This window comes from Grus americana, chromosome 4 (genome assembly GCF_028858705.1).
Source record: "Grus americana isolate bGruAme1 chromosome 4, bGruAme1.mat, whole genome shotgun sequence".
NCBI classification, from domain to species: Eukaryota; Metazoa; Chordata; class Aves; order Gruiformes; family Gruidae; genus Grus; species Grus americana.
The window spans coordinates 48,955,614-48,971,312 of record NC_072855.1 but is presented as its reverse complement, the minus strand read 5'-3'; the positions used below and the strand labels follow the sequence as shown (position 1 = coordinate 48,971,312).

The 15,699-nt window shown below is 37.9% G+C and overlaps 1 protein-coding gene across 4 annotated transcripts in view; it reads left to right on the top strand.

Annotated features, from left to right (window-relative positions):
* The window catches only part of FHIP1A (FHF complex subunit HOOK interacting protein 1A), a 93,467-nt gene that overhangs the window by 35,261 nt on the left and 42,507 nt on the right, over positions 1-15,699 (top strand). Inside the window, exon 4 of one of the 4 annotated variants that reach the window (XM_054825274.1) lies at positions 6,048-6,109. The exons of the other annotated variants lie outside the window; for them this stretch is intronic. The gene's annotated coding sequence lies outside the window, so the exon portion shown is untranslated. The remainder of the gene's footprint in view (positions 1-6,047; positions 6,110-15,699) is intronic. 4 annotated transcript variants of the gene reach the window in all.

Here is a 15,699-nt window from a genome sequence, read left to right as displayed (position 1 = left end):
TATTACAAGCTGAATGTTTAAATCAAGTGATAAATTGAAAGGAACAAAAGTGTGTTCCAAAAAGCAGTTGCATTTAATGCTTCACGCATGATTTGCTCAGCTAGTTTCTTTTATTGTCACACTGTAAGTGCCATTTTACTTTTCCCCACAGAAGAAAAAATTCTAGTAGTTTTGCAGTGCCTTTTTCATATGTGTAATGAATGTTTGCTTTTGAGTATTACCTTACAAATAAAAAGTGGAGTTGTTTAATCTGTAGTGGCTTTATACTTTTTGTTGTCATTCTTTTTGTATATTTTACTGTGAAAAGGTAATAATGGCTGTTGTGCAGTGCTGTACCTTCCATGGCTCTCCTCATGGGATGAGAGCCGGTGCTGGTCTTGTGTTGGGATGGGGAGCTCCCAGAGGAATTGTGCATCTTAAACTTGTGCTTACCGGAAATTCTTTTTAAACTGACATATGTGAGTCCTGACACTGGTTACTGTTGATCCATGGATAGCTGGCATTTAATTATCCCCTGTCTTGCCTTTTTTCCATTGCTGTCACAGGACAGATACATTGTGGAGATTAAAATGGAAAGAATGTTATGGCCCTTGTCCTCTTATGTTATTCTTAAATGATCATTGTCCATTTAAGTGCTCACATTAGATAGATGTGGCATAAAAATATATAGGGTAGTGTAAGGCCTAAATTGTATTTTCAGTATACTTTTCAGTAATGTGTGTAGTTTTGACAGAAGATGGTGAAAAAGGCGAGTAAAATCAAACAAATATGGTCTCCAGGCTTTTGTTGTTAATTTTGTCAGTACCTCTGTGCTTTTTCTGTTAGGGATTAGAGGGTATATGCCAAGTGTAATGTAATATATTGTAGATACAAAAATACTTGTCACTTAATCCTTACTGTTACTGTAATAAGACAGACACCATTGAAATCATAGTAGCGAGAAATGTTTACCTGCCTGTTGCATTGTTAGAACATGGCTTTGGGCTTTTGGGAGGGTCAGGAAAAAGACACAGAAGGCTAGTGCTTTCTCGCAGCATGAGCTCAACAGGTGTTTTTTTCCAGGTGCAGAACACTTAACTTCAGAGCTACAGTAATACTAAAAGATGTGATTCTAACATGATGCTTGGTTATTATAGTTTAATGCCACTCAGCATTATAATTAGCTTTACCAGACATTAATAAGTGGGTTTAATATTCAAACCATGGTGTTGGAGATAAGTGTGCCAATGAACCTTATCAGTGGAGCAAAATGTAAATTTTAACTCGTTTATCTCATTAGTCTTTAATAAGGCTGTGCTTCGCAAATCATGACTGCATCATCTGCTGATTATATCCTCTGATGTGCTAAGCAAAATAGTACTCTAATAATAGCCATACATTGCATGAAATCCTCCCACTGGTGTTCTGAAACACTTAATGTATTTTTTTCTTCATTTAGAGGGCCTTGATTGCATCTTACCTTTTCTGTGCAATGCCAAAATGTAGAAATGAAGGTAAGATGAGAATTCATTACTTGTAGGCCCTGGGTGTAGAAACGTTTTGCCAAGTAAGAGTTTCTGATGGAAGCTGTAAGTCTAAGTGTGTTGTCTGTGTGTGTTGCATAGGGACTCTGAGAGTTTTCTGGGCAGTTAAAACAGCCAGACTGTCAACTGAATAATGACGACTTGCTGCTTTAATAATAATCAGAGCTCTCCAATAGTCTGTTGGTCTCATGTTATGGGAGAAACTGAGCTGAGTGATTTGCCTTAGGCTCACGTAAAAGGGAAGAGAACTGGGGGAGAACGTTAAGTCTCCTGGCTTGAACTCTTACCACTATGGCTCAGATGATTGTGTCCCCAGCATGCTATTCAGAGCAAGTAAGAGGGAATTTAACAGATTTGAGGGAATTCTTCTGGCAAGTCCAGTTAATACTTTTTCCCAGCAAATTGCTCATACAATCTTGTCTAAGTCCAAAGAAACTTGTTCAATCCATCTATAAACTTTCAAGCTTTGAAGTTTTCCCAATAAATGTTTGTAAGATTCAGTGATTGTGAGTGAACAGAGTTGGTTCTGGTGTCTGAGGCAAAAAAACCTCAATCACTCCACTTGTAAGCTGATTTGGTTCAGGTTTGCTTCCATGTGGTCTTTATTTTGAAAAATTTACACTAATCTTCTCAGGTTGAGTTCTTTAATGATTACACCTCTTTCTAGAGCAATGTTAGAATAATAATTCAGATATCTCTGAAACAGTCTATCGTGAGAGAATCGGTTGTTTAAATTATTGCTAGAGGTGCAAGGTGAATCTTTTCTTACTATCCTGTGTTAAATTGATACTTGAAACCCTTTGTAGTACTCTGAGAGATGTGACATGGGACAGCTGCTGTAGCACTGTATTTTAATAGCAGTAGCTACAGCCCTCCTGGGTCCATAGAGCCCATGGACTGCTTCTGGTGGTAGGTTTACTATGCTAGTAGTCATCCATTGCAGTGTTTTATTTTTTTGCATTGATCTTATTTATGGTCAAGTTGGTAGATAGATACATTGTCACAGGGAAAACACAGGTTTTTTCCTTTGTTGGAGAAAACTGCAGATCTTGGCTTCCGGTCCTGCTGAGTTAGAGGATGGAGAGGCATTGCCACAACCCCATCTGTACATGTTGAATGCAGTGGGTTTGAATTTTCAAGTGTTGCCAACTTTGAGGACTTGTTCTTTCTAATTAGGTTGATTGTTTTGGTATGTATAATTGCATTCGGATGCGCTTTTGGTACTGGCACTCCTGAAGAGAAGTTTTCTACCATCCTTCATTCGTCATTAGTCATATATATTTGGTTTGGTGCTGACTTACTAATAACACCATGTATTTTCATTTAGTTTTTCAGCACAGATGCTTGATGGTATGCAAATTCTCCCATAAAGTCAATGAAGGGCCTCCTGAGACATTCTGTGACTCGGCACTGGAGGTTAATGTCCTTCAGAGTACAAGTATGCTTGAGAACAGCAGGGATATCTGAATGCTGACTAGTGAAGAGACGTATTCTGAAACAGTGTAGAAATGCGTAATTATTGGAGTGCTCATGGCATGAATTATGATGCGAGTAAAATGGTGTCTGTGGGGAGAGGTGGACTTGAAGATAAAACAGAGTAAAATGTGGAAAAACATAAAACAGAGTACAGAGATAGCAATATATGTGGTGACAGTAGAAATACTGTTTTGTTTCAGCAGAGGGGTAACTGGTAAATGATGTAATAGTTTTGCATGTACTAAAGTACTTTCATAACTGATATATCAACATTAAAAAAACTTTATCTGATGTATGCTTTCTAATTCTTATAGCCTATTTCCCCCTTTAAATGAGAGGTTGGAAAAAAATCATAAATTTGTAATTCAGTGTCAAGAACCATGCACTCAGGAATAAAGTTGGAGGTCTTACTTTCAAACATGCTGTGGTTACAACTGACTAACGTGCAAGGCCTGTGCATACAGACAGACTTTCTCATGCCTCTTCAAACTGTTCTTGCCTTCTGCTTGTGCTGCTCCTTTGGAGCTCTGTGAGGATTGGTGCGTCATATGTGACTTTGCATAAGGCTCAGTTTGCAATTTTGGATGGCACATCTATTGCCAATTTTCAAGAAGATCATAAATGTGAATTGAAAAATTTGAGATGAGGGGGAATGGGAGAGGAAAGGTGCTGAATTTCAGGCATGGGAGAGAAGAGTACACACCAATACTTTTTTAAAAAAAAAAAAAAAAAAGAGTATTGGTGTACTATAGCTTCTGCAGCTCCAACAGCCTCCAACAGAAGGATGGTAGTAGGGGTGAGAAGCAGCAGGGTTCCCAGAGACATACACAGACACTCCCCACTTTTGAAGGTGTGCAGGCAAGAACAACCTATTGATGAGTGGAACTTGTGCTTTCCCACGCCTGTAGAAGTCTCCTTAGGTGTTACAAAATTAGTTGGGAGAGGTTGTGGTTTGACTTTGTTATCTGTACCGAGACACATTCCTGCTAAGGCTGACATCCAGCAGTCTCCTTTACTAGGCTTTCAGTATTGATCATTCCAAGTGTTAAAAAGTTTAAATAGTAATTAAATTTTATTTTTACTAGCTTCTGATATTTACCCCACCTTTTAGTAGATATTGTTTTCCTGAGGTTCCATGTTTTTCAGAGCATTCCCTTTATAAGATATATAGTGTTCATTTGCAATTTGGAAAGGACTATTATTTACCTTCTTTTACCCCTCAGGGCATGAAAGTTGCTAGTTTATCTTCATTCCTCCCTGGACTAGAAAGACGCCTGTATTTCTATTCATGTTTTCCCAAAGGTTCAAAGGCAAGACTGAAAAAAAATTATACAGAATTGTTATGCAAGTGTCAGATTACCTGGATTTTTTTTTAATTGTTCCCTTGATTATTTAGCAGTTACATTGCCAGCATGCAAAAAAGAATCTGAGACAAGTGTTGTATAGATTATAAATGTTTCTTTTTTGCTAGTGCATTCATATGTCTTATTATCCAGGCAAAGGTAGTCACACGAATGGAAGATGGTGTAATGTCATTCAGTTTCCAGTTGCAGAAGACTAGGTGGTGTGTGTAACATATTTTCATAGTAGAGTAGGCTTGTGTTATGAGATCAGAGATGAAGGATTAATTTCTACTCTGTATAATGGACAACTTAACACTGTTTACATGACACAAATAATTTTATTCCTAGGAAAGCTGAAGAAGCTTAGAGGAAAAACATCTACCACCTGTATAAAATGCAGTGAAAATAAATAGAAATGGGAATACATATTCAATAGCATGGGGATTTTTCTTTGATTTGGCTTTTTACACACTAAACATAATAAAAATGCCAACAATCCACTTTGGATTTTGCTGTTTACTACCATGGGTATTAAAAGCAGAAAATTAAATGTACGCATAGAAAGCCATAATCTGTCAAAGTCCACTCAACTTGCAAATCTGTACTAATATTTTTAAATAAGGGTGTCACTGCAGGAGGAGAGGTTGGGTTTTCATGGATCTATGCTCACAGAAGGGGGAAGTGTTATTTTATTGAGGTTCTTGACTTTGGAATAGGAATTAATATAAAATGAATCTTCAACTTCTGCTTGTCTGCTCAGAGTTGGAATAGAAATGAAGAGTGAGAGCAGCACTTCTGTGCAGTTTCCTGTGAGACCAAATACTTAGGGTTTTGCACGTTACAGGAATGGGGAGGTGGAGGGATGGGACAGGATTTTGTAAGGAGTGCTTGTTTTGCCTTGTTTTCCTTCTTCCTCATCCTTGTTCTTCAGTGAACAGTGTGCTATAGTGATTTGTGGGTCTCATCATAAACAGTAATGTTTATTCAGTGGTTTTCCCAAAAATTGGCAATTGATGGTCATAAAAACAAAATGAAAAAGGATTTTGCAAGTGCTTTTCTCTTTGCCAAGCCTGGAACATAATTTAGGACAAAGGGAGTTCACTAACTTAGGGAGCTTTCTCCAAGCTAAATTGCAAATGTCTGATGCAAACAATGTTGGTTCACACAATGTTCTGATCTTTCTGTTCTTCTTTTTATATTTTAAAAGAAGGAAAAAAAAAGTACACTTACATTGAAAAGTGTCAATCCACTAAATATAATACTTTATCATGACCCTCTACCTAATGTCAGGTAGTATGTAGTACATAGGTTTAGGTATGAAAATGACCTTTCCAGTTTAAGGAGTAATTTGTGATGGGCTTCTGCCACCCTACAGTGTAAGGAAACAGTTGTCCTGAAGCTGTGTAACGATATGCCTTTGCTCATTCCCTTTGTTCAGTAGTTCGTCTTATCACTAACAGGTTATCACTTCAGAATTTGAGAAATAATGTTGACTTGGTGGATAGGTATCTTGGGGTGGTAATTCTCTCTAAAACAAGTAGTTTCAGTTAACCAGTACAGAAAGATAAATGACAGATTGAAGTCATCTAGTCATTTATTATCGTCCACGTACTTTAATGAACATATTGAGAGGTATGAGAGGGTTTTATTGTGTGACAGCTAACTAAATTTATATACAGTTAAAAACTCATATTTTTTTTTCCAGGAAAAAAACCAACTTTGTATTTTGAATTAAGCCCTGAGAGGGGAAATAAATATACTTCTAGAGTAAGTATTATGTTAACAATTACACAATATCCATTCTATATCTAAAAGTTTTGATTTTATGGTACATTCTATCCTTTTCCAGGGGTTTTAATTTGAAAGAGACAGATAAAGAGAAATAACGTGCATATGAACAAGAGAGAGGAATTCCATCTGCAAAGTGGAAGTTCTTTTCTCAGTGAAAACTTGGTGACAATCCTCTGGGGGAGCTTGTTAGTTGGTTTATTGATCAAGTAATCAGGAGAATCTTAATGGTATCTTACTACTAATTCTTGTGCTTGAGCTATATTTAGAACCTGCAGAATCATCTGAAAGTTTGGAAATAAAAAAATGTTTGTTGTCTTTATCATGAAATACGGACTATTTAGAATATACACGTATTTGTATTTTATTGCGGATCAGTGCTGAAAGCATACACGTTGTCTTTAATGTCACTTTGTAGACTTGAGAACATTATTCTTGGACTTCTTATGCTTATTATAATGAGTAGTTTGACATGTTATACAAATCACTTGAAAAATTGCCCTACATATTACTGCTGTAGCCATAAAATATATAGCTTAATCTTGTTTTCTGTAATCTACATATGATAATTACAGGTACATTGATAACTTTTTGGTAGGCCATCTTTCTCTTGGGAAGGTAGTATTTCTTAGCCTGTGTGCTAGTGTTCTGAAAATAGTTTTAAATCTTCAGAGTATAGAGTCTTCTACTGCTTTGCTGGTCTCATTCATCTTCCTGTCAGGAAGGCTTTCTAGATAGGCAACTTAATCATTTCCTATGAATTTATTTTATACTTTTAGCTATAGACGCTGTTTTACTTTTCTCAAAAAAACTTTAAAAAATAAAAGTTCCATTCACTTCTGCCTCATGACCTCAAGAAGCATGTGGTTTTCCTAAATTACGAGTGTGTTGGGGCCAAGTTTGTATGTCACACAGGTGTCAGAATTATCTTGGAAAGCAAAATCGATGCTGCATATTGTGTGGATCATTTTGATTTGTTTCTTCTGCTAGCATAACCAGAACATAAAGTAGGTTTTGTTAAATGTCTGGTTTCTGATGTGTTGCTCCCTCCCACTCCTGGATAGTGATAAATTGTGAAATAAACCCTGCACAATTTCTCAGTAGAGATGGGGAGATTGGCAACAACTATTTTTTCCCCAATAATTCACTTCAATTATGACAAAACAAAATTACTGGTGTAGACACAGTAGCTGATATCTGCAATTCCTCTATAAATCAGGGAATGGAAGGTAGCTTTCATTCAGTGACGTGTGCTTATGCCCCTTGGGGTTGTTCTCTTTCTCTTTGAAACTTGGTATGAAAGCATATTCACAGTACAAAGTTTGAAACTGAGTTTTGTTTTGCTTGTAATGCCTGTCTCAGTACAGCACCAAACACTTTGGTCTGTGGGCCTCAGACATTTTAATTACTTGGTTTTCTATGGAAACATGCTTTTCTTGGGTCAGCAATTTTGGTGGTGATTTGGGAATGATCCGGCTAAGTTAAAGCCTTTGAATTGATTTCAGTTCGATGACATCTGCCTTCTTCAGTACATAGGTAGAAATGAACTTTTCTGAGCTGCTATTCTTAATTTTTTTTTCAATTTAGTTTAAGGTTTTAATATGTGTTTTGCAGCAGTTGTCTGCTAGTAGTAGACAAGATACCTCAATTATACTGTGAATAGAGGGATATGTCTTGTATTTTAAGAACCCTAGCTGCTATTTTATTCTTAAGTTTTTAACCAACATAATCTGTGTTTTGAACCACTAATTGTTACTGAATTGCTGCCTGAATTGTACTAGGCCAAATGTGAGGAGATCAAATACACCAGAGAAACAGATTTATTATATTCCTTATCTCTCTCTAAAAGGAACAAGTCATACTACTAGAATTGCAACCTTATTTTTTTGCTCCCTAGCTTCAGATTTATGACCTAGGGATATGAATGTGTAGTTCATTTCTCCTGGGACTTTGCAAGAGTAACTTCCATGATTGTATGCTCTTAAGTTCCAGTGAAATTACCTACGTGCAAATACATGTGGTAGCTGAACATGCCCTGTGGTGCATCAGGTAAATAGAGCCCTCCTTGAGGAGGTCAAGGTCTCTGTCAAGTGTTCTGCTTTGTTTAATTACTGTTTTCTTGAGCAATCACTGCCATTTCTCTAGCTTTGGTAACATGCCCTTTGATGAATTGTTTTTGCTGGTTAGCTGTATACCTTCCTAGAACCCCTGTGTATCATTTTAGCCTAACCCATCAATGTATTTTGGACCATACTACCAAACTGACCTCTCTGTTCTTTAATTTTGGCTGACCCATGCAGCAGAAATCTCTGAAGGCTTGGGATTTGGCTTAGCCCGTGTCCCAGTGTATTGGCTGCCAGCGTGAGTTGATCTGTTTGCTTGCTCTTGAAGTGTGCACACTTATGCCACTGCTGAATGGGGGCTGTCAGGTGGGCCTCTTGCCTGTCACTGTTGCTCTACTTACTGGTGGGGGGAATTGCCCATTCATGTGTCTGGAGAACCATGTATTTATTTAATGCTCTAACCTGGATGCCCTAAAGTATAATACCATAGGGTTATAGAGATCACATGAAGAGGTTAGCGGTACCCCAATTAGTTGTCTGAGCTGATGTGAATCTACAATAAACATGTGAGTAGCGTAGCTCCCCGGAGATTTGACGAAAAGATGAATTGTGGTTTTTAACTGCAGCATGCTGGCTGTAGGTGGGACAGTAAGAGTTTTGTCTCATTATAAAACATATTGCGTGTAGTTTCTCTCATGAGATAGATCTTGTTAGGCAGTCTCTGTGGGGACAAGTCACAAGACATTCTTACTTTCATGTTAGCAGATTGGATTAAATTGTGCTTGATGAGAACAGATTGATACTTTGATTAACTACATTGCTTTACAATTTCTGGTGACTTGTTCTCTGTTAGGCTTTTAAGCAGATAGCTTTATCAGTGTAAAACATATCTTCTCCCACCCACACATAGAAGGCAGTATCTTTGCAGATACTGGGTAGAAAAGATAGATTGAAGAAAGCTGACTAAATATGATATGTTTGCTTGAGGTAGACAAAGGACAGGGTAATTGGTGGACTGCAGCATTGAAACATGAAAGAACAAATGAAGGAGGAGGATACTTGTTTATGTAATTTAAACTGTTCCTCTAGTAATCTGCTGCAGCTTTCTGGCTAGTAGAGCTTCTGAAGGTGAGTAGTACTTAACCAAAATAAAGATCCTCAGATGCTGTGGCTTTTAACCACTTAGATTTTCTCAGTTGCCTACCACAGACCTGCTGCTCTCTCGTGAGCAAGCTGTAATCCTTCTGCATTCTGGTGGTGAATGTATAGCATCATTAAGGCTGGGGATGTGATTGTTCTTCATAGGCTTTGCTTTTGTAGCAAAACTTACCACAAGCAGGATGAGTCCTTTCCCTTGAAAGAATTGATGTCTTCCTTTGAAACTTTCTTGTTAACAAAATTTAAACCCTCTCCCTGATCATAGTCCCTAAAGAAAAGCTGAAAAATTTATGCAGAAGGCTATCTTTTCAATCGAAAAATAAACAAACCCTGAACAAGGTCCCTTTTAAGCTGGAACTAAGTGTTAAAATTTGCCACTCATTTTTCTCCTACCCTCCCTCATCCATTTATCAGAGACAGCAGAGTTGTGATTGCATAGCTATGCATTAGACCATATAATTTACCTCTGCTTCTTTGAAGTTGTCTAATTTCAAGCCCTTTTATGAAAATGTTTTGATACATGCTGTTTCTTTAACTGCCATCAAGGCTTCTTACCCATCTCTTCATTGTCTCTTGTGTACCCGAACTGACAGGGTGGAAAACTTTGGCTGGTAGAGCAAAAGCATACAGTATCTGATAAGAGGTACGCTTGTGTTCGAGAATTATTGGAGATCACAGCATCTTAGCATTTCAACAGAAGACAGCTTTGATAATTAAATTGCAGAGCCTTGCAGCATATTTTGTGTCTACCTTACTGTATTAGGCAGTCTTATCTTTTGTCTGGATGTTGTGCATTGCCTGGGAAGCCCCAGTCCTGCAAACTTCTGTGCTTTTTTTTTTTTAATTCAAAAGTGAAACTTTTTGAAAAGAGATACTCCAATGGGAGTGGACTTCACAAGGGATTCTCTGGTAGGCTGTTCTTCCAGTGTACTTTGCAGTGAAGTAAGTACTTCTGTTGACTGGGGAGTTCAGCTCTGTAATCAGCTGTGGAAAAAGGGTTGATGATTTACAGACTTCTGAAGGAAAACTGAAAGCCAATATCCTCCATGAGTCCAATGACTGGGTCTCAATCTCATCATTAATCTAAAGCTACTCAGTGCAGTTGTGGACTGCTGGCTGTTTGTGGTTTTTTTAACCTGGAAATAGGTTGAATTGTGCTACAGTTTTCTGCTCTCTTCCTCCCATCCTCATCCCATACTGCATAGCCAGGGTTATAGACCTATGTATGTGACTGTATAACTTTGCTGCCTGGGGAGAAGACAGGTGCTTGTTAGCACATTTGAATATGCAACTGTCTACCAGATTTGGAGGAAAAACCCCGTAACCAATTAGCCAAGCCCATACTGAAAGGTATTTAATATGAAACCAACAAAGTTTATGTAGGTGCAAATTAGTTGCCTAATTTCAAAAGCTGTTGTCCAATTACACAAAGAATATGGGAAGATCTTAGGAAAGATAGTGACTTGTCTCTTTGAACCTCAGTTCCTCATGTGAGTGATGTGTACACTGGGACTTCTTGTTCCGCATGAGGATTGTTAAATCTATAAACCCTTGGCAGTAGGGACAGGTACCTCGTGTAGGAGAGGAGGGATTAGAGACAAAAGTGTTGTCAGTATAGGCAATTGAAATAGCTCTGGAAGGCATATGTACGTGAACTTGGCCTTATAATAGGGTTAAATGACTGATAGATAAGATATGGTTGAATTGCAGAAAGATTTACCTACTAAGAAGGTTTTGTTACTGTGTGGCAGGGTCAAAGTATTAAACTGAGCAGTGGTTTTTGGAAGTAGAATTTTGAATGGACTGCAGGAGAGGTGTATTTGTACTTGTCAGAACTATCAAATAGCGGAATAATACCCTAATCAGGAGTTAGCAGAGAGGAAAGGCTAAATTATTGTAAAAATTTTAACCATTCATGTTTAAAATAAACCATTACTTTTCTTCTTAGTGGCTCCTAAATTCACTTCTACCCCTTGCTCCATGAATCAATGTTTTATAAATTAATTTATTTTCTCACCTTTAGACTCAATATGGTCAGGTTATTTGTCCTGTTTAATTGGAGTTAGTTTAACTTCACAAGGAATAATGTGATGTTGCAGTTACTGTGGCACATTTGGCCTTGCAAAGTTATCAGAAAACCTACTAATCTAGTAACAAATTATGCTTCCCACAAATATAATAAATATATTCTTTCTGCTACTGCTATAACTGGAGCATACTAACTTTAGATTGATATGTATCTTAAAAGATAGTATCTCTTCCAAATCAGTTACTTTCCTTTTTTAAATAGATATGCTGTTTTTAGGATCTACTCTGCGACCACTTAATTTGTCAAAAGCTTTCTATGCTTTTTGAAACACTATTACAGAGTTTAAAGTCTTTGAAGCCTACACAATCTATTAGTATGAGCCTTTGGGCTACGTGGTCTAGTGGAGGGTGTCCCTGCCCGCAGCAGGGGGGTTGGAACTAGATGGTCTTTGAGGTCCCTTCCAACCCAAACCTTCCTGTGATTCTGTTATTAAGGAAATCTCAGTATCCCAAGATGCTTTCCAAACTGGAAATGTTTGCTTCCTTAAGGGAATTGGTTTGATCTTAGAAATATTATTAATATTATTGCACATTGCTGTCTTGTTACTTATAAATTAGAGATTATTAAAAAGCCATAGTATTTGCTGCTGTGAGGATAATGTCTGTGTTCTCTCACTACTCTTAGATTTCTGGTTGATAGCTGGGCTACATGCAAGTGAACTTAGCCCTCGTCAACTTAATGTTTGCTGCAGGCAAGTTGTTTTCAGCTAATAATTTAAATTCAGTATTTCTGGTCTTCATTTGGTGCTTTGTACAGTTTGTTTATGATGACTTTGTGCAGTAGGAGTGAACATTCAGAATGAACTGTTTGAATTTTGCTGAGATGTTATTGTTTGTCACCAAGGGACAAACAATCTTTTTCATGATTCTTTGTCACTAAAGATGTAAATGGCTTTAATCTTGTGATTGTATGTATGTATGTGCAGTATTCTGTTAGGTGCAGTTTTTAGTTGAATTTGCTATTTTACAGTGTTTGCCAATCACATACTCCCAAAGATCTTTTTCAAGCAATGGGGTAGTGTTTGTGCACGTAACTACAAATACAGTAAATGGACCAGGCAACTCAGGGGAACCTTCCTAAAAGTTTCCTATGGTTGGTAGGCATTTCTGGAGCTGGCAACACTGAAAGCCATTCCTGTTCTGATCTAGTGTTAGCTGACTCTGAAAAAGATCTGATTTGAATCAAAATGCTGCCAGTTGTTAATGTCCCATGTATCTGAGAACTCCCAGTGTTGTAACTTGAGTGTGCCCAAATTAGGATTTGGAAATGGCAGGAAGCTCTTGCATATCTTGAATAAGTAAGATCTTAGGGGACTTCATACAGGAGATGAGGGGACACACCTGCTTGTCTTGGAGGCTTCTTTCACAGAGGCTGTATCTGTTCTTTATATATGGTGGCTACACTTAGGATATCCTTGTGTAGGAAAAGATGTCCATGCTACCAGTGCAGATTGTAGCAGTTACCTACTTAGGCAGTAAGCTGTTAACAGGACTTGAGTGTTCAATAATATAGTGGTGGTTATAAATTCTTACATAAATGTCAATAACTAAGTAGCACTTTTGTGGAAAGTGAGCTTTCTGATTGCACACACAAACATAACAGTGGTTCTGTCACTGGATCACTTGGCATTTTGCTGTATTTTGAATGTGTAGTGAGAGATGTACAAGATCTGTTCACTTTCGGTCGCCTTATAGCTGCAGTAAAGTAGGAGTCTGTAATGACCAAAGCACTAGTATGGAACCGCTACCAGAAAAAAGTATGTTTAGAGAGCTACAAGATAAAAGTAGTTATTAAAGGAGAGTCTGATGGGAAGGGAATGAGTACTGTCTTGAAGTTTGTGGAATACAGTCCAAGGCTGGGATAGGAAAGATGTGTGAGGAGAAAAGAAAATTGCAAAGTCTAGGGAGGATAGAGAATTAGAACAGATTAGAGGAGAAGAGAGGGTGACAGGTTAAATAGTTTTGGATTGCCTGTCTGTGGTACATCCTAGAGTTTTGCATACATCTCAAGAGCCTTACATCACTGATCTGGGATTTTTTTTTTATCGCTGTTCTTGAATAAAGCTGTAATCTCCCTTATTGTTGTTTACTATCTTAAGTAGTGGAGGCTGATCTGAAGTTTCCGATTCTGTTCTTGGTCTCATACTGCTATACTACTGACAGAATTTGTCATGTGATACCTAGATGAGTAATATCACATTCTTTCATTTAAATTCTTAAATAACATGCAAAGTCTATGTTGAAACAAACTCTAAGTTGTGAAGTCAAGCAACTTGTAATTTCCAAGAATTGAGCTTGCCTATGCTTTGTTAATTAAGTTCTCTTGCTACACTTTATGATACCATCTTTAATTACACGACCACGTTAGTTTTCCCAAAGCTGCTTGCTTTACTTCATGCACAGGACAGATCTGCTCAAAGGGTGAATCAGGGCTGTGCAGTGAAGGACACTTTTGCCTGGAGGAGTCTGCTGAACTTTTACAGACATGGGAAGATTTCTGTTTGAAGGAGAGGGCTGACAAAGAGAGAACTAGCAGGAAGTAGACAGGCGATCTGAAGAAAAGGTCAATTAAATATTCCTTGGCATTATTAGGTATGGTATTAGGTAAACTCCTTTGAGCAGACTTTTTCTAAATGGTCTCTAACCACGCATCTTGTTTTCAGAATGTTTTTCAGTAGCAATGTTGAACACTCTGAGCTGCAAGCAAAAGTCACCAGAAGCTGTGCATTGAATATATAGTGGTAGCTACGTAAGTCAGTAACAATAAAACCAGACCAGATCCTAGGCCTCTGAAGTTGGGTTGCCTGCTACTTTGATGTCTGATTATTTATTTTTTTAAATTTCCCCCCCCCCCGCCGCTGTGCAGGAACATCAGTAATGTAGCAATAATACTATTCATTTTTACAGGACTGTTTATGAAGTAGCAGTATAACGTTAGGTGCCCTCAAGTAAATGAGCATATGAACTGAAGTGCTGGGAAGGAGAGTGCTTGAAAGTGTAAGGCCAATGTGAGCACCGAAGAGACAGGCAGGTGAGAAGTGTGAGTGGAGTTAGGGGGGCAAGGAGTAGAGAGACTTTGATAATATTTTATAAGGGATTACTTCCGTTCCCAGTGTTGGCTGGCTCTCGTGAGCTAGTTCTCACTGGTTTTGCACAATGCTCTCCAGTGCCTCTGGTTCCAGGTGGTTTATTATCTAGGGGGTAGCTTGTATGGAGTGCCAGCTTCATTCTGGAAGTAGTGTTACCCAAACATAAACCAGGATTTATGCTGGCTTCTCTGCATATGCAATGTTTTATCTGCAAAAAGGATGAACTAGATTGTATTAATTGTATTGCATGAGAATGTTTAGAAAATGCATAGGAAATGCATCTTATGTGCTGTAAGAAGCAAGGGTTGGGATGGAGCAGGGAAACCCTGATCATGCAGTTGAATCTTGTTGAATCTTGAACATACGAATATACATATATAGATACAGGGGAATGCATAACCATCTGTTGCTTTTTACTTCAGAAACCTTAAAGTTGTACCTTGTATATTTTTGAACATTTTGAAAATGACAAAAATGGGTGCTACTTTTGAGACAGGCTGTATGTTTTGCTGCGCTAGCAGCTTCAAGAATATAAGCAGAGCACCCATGTAGGGAGCAGAGATGTTTGCTGTAGAGAAAAGATTTTTATCTTTTAAGATATACACAGAGAAATATCTACTATACTGGCAAAGAATTGCTATAGGGGCTGTGGCAACTAATGGTACAAAAATTTCCTCGTGTATTTCATTAAGCCAATGAATGACCAGGGGCTCTGTAATCCTGATGAAGAGTGGAGAAAAGGAGAGGGCTTAAAAATGGAATCTCTAATGAAAATAAAAATCTGCTATGATTTACATGAGCTGTTGTAACTTGTAGTGCATTTGTTGTCTTCCTAAACTCTTTGTATGTTGGTGTTGTGGAGATTTGGGGGGTTTTTGTTGTTTGTTTTTGGTTTGTTGGGTTTTTTTTTTTTGTTTGGGTTTGGTTTTTTTTCTCCAGGGGTTGGTGGTTTTCTTGGTTGGTTGGTTTTGGGGGGTTTTTTGGTTGTTTTTGTTTTGTTTTTGTTTTTGCTGTGGTCCAAATCTGAATTAAATTAAAAGCCTAGTTGGTCTGCAAAAAGGAGAATAAAAATGTAAAGCTCATGGTGGGGGAAGAAAAAGGGGGGAGGGGGCGGGACTGTGTGATTTAGATATTGGTGCTTGAGGGAATAGTATGTTCTCTTAAGCCTCTC